Consider the following 10,327-nt stretch of genomic DNA (forward strand, 5'->3'; position numbering starts at 1 on the left):
AACAAGAGTGGAGGGACTTGCAAACCTTCTGCTATGTTTATATGCACAGTTAATGCATTTACCTCAAAACTTGGTCACTGTATACCTCCTATCATGAAATAGTGCATTCACGTGATCTATAATCAAATAAAATTTGGTGCGGCTACCTAAAAATTGATGCTGGCGGTGACGGGAAATGAGGAATATAATAATGATGGCCTAATGCATGGAGAGCAGTCTGTGGATAATGTAAACTGCAATAGAGTACTCAAATGCATGGAGCAGTTTAAAAACCATGATAATGGAACAGTCGCTATGTTTTTGTACCTGGCTGGTAATGGCCCAAGTTGAATTCTTTGTTAAAATCATGCCAAGACTTATCAAATATGAAAGTAGTAGATAACAGTGACAGAATATGATATGTAAAAGAGACATCAGGCATTATGAAAAGATCCGTGCTGCATCCCAACAGAATAGTTTCATAGGAAGGAGAAATGCGTATAGATCCATTAGGCCAAGGTACAGGCTATTCACCGCTTACTTGCTAAAGCAAGGAGAAAAAATCGCTCATGTGCTGGGATCGCCACTTCGTGTGAAAAAGCAGCCAACAAAACAAGACGGCTAAACTTTAACTGATGGTTGGTTTTGACAATAAAACTTAACTCTAGTAAAATTCACCACTAAGAGTCTTCTTTTGCTGGCATTTTATCACAGTTTGGTAGTACGCCATCACCGGTTTGATAGCTGGATGTGGCTGTACGCTGCCGTGGTGCTGGATAAAGACTTCAAGTTTCCCTTAGTTTTAACCACCTTTGCGAAGTGAATATAGGTCATAATTTGGCCTAATCTATCTTTACGCATTTCTCTTTCCTATGAAACTGCCCTGTTGGGAGGCAGTACGGATCTTTTAATGTCTAACAAGTATGCTGAAAAATTTGGAATTTTCAACTAAAGTAGGGACCATAGCACATTGATAAAAAGTACTGAAACAAGCTAGAGTAGTGTACAATATTAAATCACAGTAAAACAATAAAGTGCTATATCCCTACTGTGCATTTCCATTATGGTATCTTGAGCACAGTAGGGATATAACACTTCTTATTGTTGTACTGCGATTTAATATTGTGCACTACTCCAGCTTGCTTCAGTACTCTTTATCGATGTGCTATGGTCCCTACTCTAGTTGAAAATTCCAAATTTTTCTGTGTACTTGTTTGTTAACTTTTTTTGTAAATAATTATTATGACTGGTGAGCCCATGCAAACTGCATCTGAATTGGCACCACGTGCCTCAATTATCGTCTGAAAAGTGAAGTATCCATTACGCTTTGTTGTCATCTATGTTCAACGCATTACGCAGCATTTTGAATCAAGAACTGTTTGAAAAGCACCTCTGCAATCCACGCATACCGAAAGAAATTGTGCCATGCACCCCAGTTATATCAATTATTGTTTGAAAAGTGAAGTATCCATTACACTTCTTTGTCGGCTATGTTCAACCTGTTACACAGCAGTATGAATCAAGAACTGTTTGAAATGCACCTCTGCTATTAAAAATAGCCACTATGAAAAATACGGACAATTTCCATTACGAAGGGAAGTCATCATGTGCTACATGCCAAATCGACACTTTTTGATGTCAGCAAAGATGAATGGATCTATCTATAAGATCTATCTGTTTAAAAGATCTATCTGTTTACGAACTGACTCCTGACTTTAATGCTACACACTATTCCAATGATTACCATCCATTCATCTCTTTATTTAATCCACTAGTACCTACCAGTTCCCACTTTTCCCCCTTTACCCTGTATTCATCCTTCCCCACTATGTCCAGCATCTCCCTTCTAGCTTGACTGTATAATTATTGTTTTAGCTCACATGTGTATGTTGTAATTTTCAATTAAAAAAATTTCTCAATCTAAAAAAAAAAAAAAGATAAAAGGAACACAAAGGAGGACACTGGTAAGTCCATGAAGAATGCACTGTACGTACTGCAGTATGCCAAAAGGCATCAGTCGGGCTGAAGCGATGTCGAACAGTGAAAAAATCAAGCCCAAAGCCTTAGCCGTTATCGAGTTACACTTGTCTGAAGGCATCAGTCAGTCCATAGATAGCATATTCTACATACCCGGGATTGGCGTCCAAGCCTATCAACACCGATCAATACCTGCACTCCATGTTGTAAAGTAATAATCGGAATTTAGTTATATTTCTGTATTTGTATTAGAAATGGTAATGATGACTCCAGTTAGTGCTGGATCTATGCTTCAACGCTCTTGATGACACTCACAAGCAGGCAGTTAGCTACGTTGTTCCCACAAGTGGTTATAGCTACACCACTTCAGTGCAAGCTTCTTTAGACACAACAGAACTGATATAGCTGCTTTAGCCATAGATAATATATACCTTACCTTATATATTATCTATGCTTTAGCTCTATGATGATAGTCTTATGTCCTCGTTTCTCTCAGCCGGGCTGCAGCCATATGTATTCTTCGCACTGTCAGTACATGAGCTGGCTTGCAGGCGAGCTTGCAGGACAGTTTTTAGCCGCTCGTATCACCCCTATTGGCTGGCATGAGGTGGATTGTTAACTTTTCATGCTACACTATGTGTATTTACCATTTCATGAATTAACTTTGTTTAGGAGCCATCTCAGTGTTGGTTAGCTAAGAGTTTGCAAATGGTCTGCAAGATGACTCCTGAGCTGTAAGGTGAACTCACCCACATGATTATTCACAAAAGGAAGTCAACAGAAAAGTTTTTGACATGGCGTGGAAAAATGTAAAAGTTGTGTGCAGTTTAGCTAAGAAGTTGAAAGATATGTTCTATAACAAGTGATTGTCTGGAGTCTCTAAGTTAAAATAATTAGTGAGATCTCTATACGTATTTGGAAGGAAGATGTGTAGCTAATCATAGATAGTATATTATGAGCTAATTTTGTTGACCAATTGTATCTGCCAACTTTGAATAGCCTCATGAATTAACAAAGATTGTGAATGGATTCTTAACTCCGAGGGCCAGGTTTCATAAAAGCATGGGACATGATGGAGAAATTCAATTTTCCGCACTCCATATCAAGGCTTACTTCCATGACTAATACATACAACAATGTAACTATCAGTGATGTACATGTATATTGTAGTCCACAAATACAATAAAAAACATAGTTGCTGTTGTACAGTAATTCTGTATTGTCTTGGACAAAGGCAATGACGGAAAGAAAGTAGGCTGAGGTAATAAGAAACATCATTTTTAGGATCTCGGGGAAATGACACAATTAAGAAGCTTCTTTAGATATTTCTTCTTTCTTAGTTCTTGGAATTGCATAAGCAATTAAAGTTTTCTGTGCCCTCTTCTTTCTTTCATTACTGGTTACCTGAAAAGGTCAGCATAATGAACAAGTAATTACAACTATGGAAGAATTTCATTCAAGGATTTCACACTGTTTTCAGCCTTGAACTGCCTGCCAATATTGAGTCATGAGTGGTATCATGGACTCAATTACACCAAAACACATAGAAATGAATGGATATAAGTACAAGAGCTCACTTATCTTCCCACAACTAAGCCAATAGCACAAATGCAACTTCTACATTCATTCCATAGATATCTCAGAGATATGGTATTGCTTAGGCCTCCCAAATAGCCTCATGGATGTAAAATTCTATGGAGATCGTCGTGACTACCTCTTCGTGAATAAATTCTTATCCTAGGTTATTTTAAGTTCCCACACCTGTCACCATAGGGCAAAACAAAGTAATGACGATTTAAACCAAGCACAGCACGCTAGCCTCTAATCATGGACTATGAAGACTATAAACAGCATACCTAGCAGTGAACAATGGAAATGTGAAGATTCGTAGCTTTCTTCCCTTCCTTTCAAATCATCAGAGCAGTAGCAATCGCCATTGCGGCATCTTGACACTTCAAAGAATGAGGTGTTAACAAGGAAAAGCGGACAGCACAACAAACATCAAAGGTGCTAAAGTTGGACGCCAATCCTGGGTACGTAGAATATACTATCTATGGTCAGTAAGTAGAAAATTCCATTAAATTAATTATTTTTAAAATTCCGTAGCAACTTGTTGAAAGCGTTTCGGGTCAATCTGAAAACTTGTTTGGGCTTAGTTTTACCTAACCAATACTGCCTCATCATCATCAGGAAAATTGAGGCTGATTTTTGGGTGATGTTATCCTGTGGGCCACGCCTACTCCTTTGTGGTCTCTACTATACAGTACTATTGTACTGTATGATAACTCACCTACATATTTTATTCTCACTGGAATCTATTTTACTTACGTATTAATATGTCTTGGTATGAATTTAGCGAGGAATTCAACTTTCAACATCAAACAGTCTGGTACAAAAACATGGTGATTTGGGTGTGGTCCATTACATAATCTTTGGTTATCATAGTTTGAAACTGCTCTATTGTACATAGCTCCTCAGATCGATACTCTCTAATAGAACAGTCACTTTGTAGTTAAATACTTCTATAGTATGTTCACGTTGAGCTGAATCCTGAAAAACAGCTAAAAATTAAAAGTGGATTTTTTTCTCAATAGAGTGAACATTTCAGCCAACCAGATGATTATTGGTAACAGCAAAGAAGTCAACAACAGACATGTACGGTTTGGCTCCATTACAAGTTTGGGAAAGGGCCATAATGGACGCTGTACTTATATGGCTTCCCCATAGGAAATGTATTGTGAAAATTTTGATTGGCCGTAAATATTATGTCAAACATTTGAACAAAATAATTTTGAAATATTTTTAGCGGATCAAGCAGTACTACAAATGAGCCAAATTTCAAGATCATGTGTAATTGCATCCGTGAGTTATTAAATGTTTTTGAGGATTCAGCTCAACGTGAACATACTATAATAGAGAATTCAATGATCAAAAATTTCTAAGAATATTGTTAAGAACTATTAACTTAAGAACATAATGCAAGCACAATCAGAAATACTGCAGAGCACAATATATAGGTGACAATTTTGGAAAATTCCTGAAAGTATTCTGGGAAAAGCTTTGAGCATATTTGACTTGCATATATTATTTCCAAAAATTTCTGTGCAACCTACTCGTTTGTGAGAGTGAACAGTTTCAAACTTTCCTTTTACCTTTCAGTGATCAAACTATGGAACAAGATACCTCAGAATATAGCTAGCTAATGCTCCCATGTAGCTACACTGAGTTTTGTAATGATTTAGACACGTTTTATGACCACATCTGTTAATTGTAATCACTCATGATTTATGCACAGCACCCATAATAATGACAGAATACCGTGACATACTAGCTATAAGTGTTCAATATACAATAATAGCAACATAATATTAATATAACAATACACAATGAAGATGATTACTAGTTATGTATTAGCATTTAGCTATGCTACGATAAATGAGGAAAAAGTAATATGCATAGGCAGTTTATCATACTTTTTGGCATCTCAGGATTGTACTCAATGAACCTTTGCTGCTTAGTTGATCTAATTCCATCATAGAAGTATGGCTTCCATGCCAGAGTACAATAGTCACACTAGTGTTTATGGTGCAGCCACCCAGTTGGTAATGCCTCATGCCAGGGCCGTATTTAGGGGAGTTTCTGAAAACTTTTGAAATTTGAACCTGTGGGCTTGCAGCAACAACACCAAAGTGAAACCATCATGGTTTGAATATACAGAAAGATGGGAATAGAGCAGAGCTAGCTACAGTTCATGTAATAGGAAGGTTGTTAAAAAGTTTTAGGAAGAACGAATTTAACTATTCAAGGAAACTTAAAATGGTAATAAAGATCAAGATACTCTAATAGAGCAGTCAGATGTGTTCTAATAGAGCAGTCAAATGTACTCTAATGATAAGAATAATGTAAATGCAGTATTGTAGTGCCAGATCCAAATTATATCCAAAATTCTCTAGTTAAAGAATCTAACTGTAATGTTTCATAATTATTAAAGCCATAACTGATAGAACCTAAAGGGAACTAAGTAACCAAGCACATATTTATTTATTTTTTTACTTTATAGCATACAGAATTACAATGATACGTGGTTACAACAGATCGGTAGCTACAGGTATGCTGAAGGTCCACTGGCAACCTGTTCCAGTGGTCTAAAATAATTACAATTGATTAGTTAAAGCAAGAGAGTATCCTCTTGGTTATAGTTAGTTGGAGAAGATGGCATATAGTTTGTATTATCCATAGAGCATGAACTAGTAAATTGTGAAGCATTTAATGTTTAAACTCTGTTAGTGGCTGGGGGCTGTGCCCCAGACCTCTGCATCAAGTTCACTACAGCTGTATGCATGTATGCATGTATGAACTTACAATTCAAGGTACTGACCTAAAGCTTCAATTGTCTCTTGCTAGACTTTAATAGTCTCACTTTAGTCATATAATGATAATCCTTACTGATATTCTTTATCGATACCCGTACATTCAATGAAAAACGGAAGACTGACCAGTATGACACAACTTTTGTCAGCAGTGCAGTGACATGAATACGTCAAATATAAACAGTTGCTTTTACAGCCACATTGTTTCAGTATCCTGAACTACTCTTTAGTACTGTTACCAGTGTTGGGCAAGTTACTTTTTACAAGTAACTAGTTACATATTACTTATAACTGAACTATTTAGTTACAGTTACATATTACCCATAAAATAAAGTAACTATAATAATATTACATATTATATTACTTTGTGTCCACAGCCTTAAGCTGTCACGTGTGAAACTATCACCTTATCACGTGATGTGACTGAGTTGTTGGACAATGTGCAAATCTTGGTTATAAGTAAGAAGCTGGTGAATAAGCTTCATTCAGTAGGCTTTGTTACTTCGTTGTGGCTAGGCGTTACTCAGTGGATTACTAACGAGATTAGTAACTTCATTACTTGTAGTAATAATATTATGTAATATTAGATTTGTTACAGTAACTATATTATTTAGGTAATGCGTTACATTTGTAAGTAAAGTAACTTGAACTTGTTTTTATAGTGTATTTCGTTATATTACTTAGCTCCCACAAAAGTAATAATATTGCATAATGCGTTACATAAGTAACGCGTTACTCCCAACACTGACTGTTACTTTATATACAAATTAAAAATACTGGCTCACCATAATTCAAACATTTGAAATTGTGGAAAAGGCAGCAAAAAATATGCAATACATGAAAAAATTAGCCAAAAGATATGCTGGCTATATTACATTTTCACAGATAAAGCTTACTACGTACATGCATACTTAGAGATAAGCTTGAGAGGGAATAAAGTAGCACTTTCAGGTACATCACCAGGCAACATTGAGATAACATAATATCCTGACATCAAAAGAACATCCACTTTTACCTCCAGTGTAATGAAATTTAAATGATTTTGAGGTAATGTTGTAGCCTAGTTTGGGGCCATTATTGCCTATGTTGTAGTATACATGTAATAGTTGTAATACGGGCATGAGGGCTTTGCCTAATATGTATGCCCTCTGCCCTCTGGCAGAGGGCATACATATCAGGCAAAGCCTGAATGCCCCGTGTTACAGCTAATATGTAACATTTTGTATGGGTAGATCAAAGAAATAATACCTTTGATCTGAGCAGACCAAAGGAACAATTCCTTTGATCTGCCTATTTGTGTTGTCAAGTGTTTCTTTCTTTTAGAAACTACTAAAATGCATATAAAACTTATTAGGCAAGATGCACTTTACATTGTGGGTTTCATGTGGCTTACAATTGAGTCTACTGTGGTTCTCAATTGAGACAAACTGAATCCCACAATAAAAAACTATCTCTTGGTGACATAGGTTTCTTAAACATTATGAAAACCTTACATAGTAAGTACTAGTGCTATAGTTGAACTTTTTTGAAACTACACCAAACCACATCAAAAGCACTTTCTAGTACATCAAAAGTACTCTCAAATACATGAAGTAACTTCAAAGGCTTTAAACTGATTGATTTAAGGCTTTGAATACAACTTCAAAGTATTGCATAATAGTTGTAATTACCACATTCACCCCTGATCTTCCTTATATGTCAAAATAGTCTAGCTGTCAAAACAGCCTACATTTTGTATGCCGACTAGCTGGGCTACATACAAAATGTAGCCTAGGCAGTTCCTTTGATCTGAGGTGTGAAAGTGTTACATCATGGAATGGATCATACTGGCATGCAGCTACTCCATTACATTTTCTTGAAGAGTTTTCCAGTTTTATTTCACTACTAGGATTGTAGTAGTAGAAGTAGCTGTCATCATCTTCTGCAGTTAGTGGTGTGTGTGTATTGTCTAGATAATGAAGGTTGATCACTGCACCATCACTAGTGTTCTTACAAGTAAGTATATGAGTCAGTTTGGTCACAAGTTCCATTTGATGGTGGACCACCACCGCAACTATTAGGACAGGCACACACACTGTAGAGATCATATGCATTTCCTTCACCAACTGCTCTAAAGAATGGCTTACTTTTTTGGTTCTCATCACAAAACAAGTTCACAGTTGCAGTATTATTATTTGGTCCAGTATATTGTAAACTAAGTTGACTACTGTTATTCTGCACAAATTTTGCAGAATTTGCCATACCTAAACCCACAAGAGAATCTCCTTGTTATTCACACAATGAGTTACCCTTACAGTCAGGTTTTGTGATGGGTGTCCGTGAACAAGGATTGTACAGAAACGTTTGTTGGACTTCCTTCATCTCTGAGTGGATTTGTTGTGTTATCACGGGAATGAAGGTTGATTGTACCAGTTCCATCTGACATTTCACAACTACACAAATCCTTAGCTTTACATTCAGTTTGTGAGGATGTACATTTTCCAGGACAAGCACATCGAGTGTGAAGCTTGAACTCATAAAATTCCTTATGATCAGGCTCTCCATAAAACTCAAATCTTCCCTTCACTTCAGATTTCATCACATACCAACTCTATTGCAGATGTTCTGTGTTCACCATTTTTAGACTGGTAAAGTGCTACCATAGAATTATATTGATAAAAAAAGTTATATACAGCAGTCAACATTTCCCAGATCATATAGTTCAGTTTTGTTTGTCAAAAGACTGTTGACATATACTAGTATTCGGACACTGGTAGTTAGAAAAATTCATACATGGATTGTAGTAGAAATAAGCCCCTCCTCGTGCTACGGATGCTGGTTCATGTTTACCACTAACCAGACTGTGTAAATCAATCACTCCAGGTTGTTCCACTCCTGTTAAGGTGCACGAGCACCCATTGAGTTTGATACAATATGGTGAATCCTCAATGTCTGACAATGCAGCAGAATAAGTTGAGATCAACAGCAATATAAATAAAGCAGCAATTTCTGAAATGTACTGTGTATCAGAGCACTGCTGTATAATAATAATTACAATTAGGATCATACAGTAGTAATAGTTTGATATTGAAGTATATACAGATATAAGGAAATTCTACATTTAAAATAAGGGTCATGGAAGAATAATAAATACACCTGCAGTTATACTAGTACACATTTAATCCTACTTCAGTGAAATACAGTATGTCATTAGTGCATCCATGACTAAAGCAGAGATTAAAAATTAATATCCTTTACAATGGCGGATCCAGGATGGGGCATTTGGGGCAAATCCCCCCCCCCCCCCCCCCCCTGCTTCAAGAAATTGCATACAAGATCGAGATACTCTAATAGACTGAGCAGTCAATTACTCTAATAAAGCAGTCACAATGTTCATGAGGCAGTGCAGCTTATTTATGAAGCTATAAATAGGATTTTATATTACATAACATACGTGATATAATATATTTGGTAAATAACTAGCTATTATTGTTGACCTTTTTTTTTTTTTGCTCTTCAACTTTTTTCAGCAAGGTGCCCCGCCCCCCCTCTTTCCAAACTCTGGATCCGCCCCTGCTTTAGTCTAATAATTGTATTTTAAGGTAGCTTTTATAGCTCAAATGCAAAGTCCTACCTTGTAATATTATATACTTGTTTGTTTAGTTTATCACCATTGGATGACTAATACCAGTCGTGTAGGATGATTAGTTTTTTAGAAATTTATATAGCTCACTTGGTGAAACTTATAATCCACATCGAAGAATCTCTGTTATGCATTTGCATATATGCTAGCTCCATAGGTCAGGTGTAACAATTGTTTGTGCATTGGGATACCATGTGCAGTGTTTAGGAAACTTAAGGCCATTATCAAGAGAGTTAAAGTGTCCATTATCAAGAGAGTTGAAAGTGTCCAGAGACGAGCTACTAGAATTGTTCCATCACTAGCTGCATGCTGTACTCAAAGAGGTTGAAATCCTTAAACTTACCATCCTTGGAATACAGATGTAAGAGCGGTGACATGA

Source organism: Dysidea avara, chromosome 12 (assembly GCF_963678975.1).
Source record: "Dysidea avara chromosome 12, odDysAvar1.4, whole genome shotgun sequence".
Classification (NCBI taxonomy): Eukaryota; Metazoa; Porifera; class Demospongiae; order Dictyoceratida; family Dysideidae; genus Dysidea; species Dysidea avara.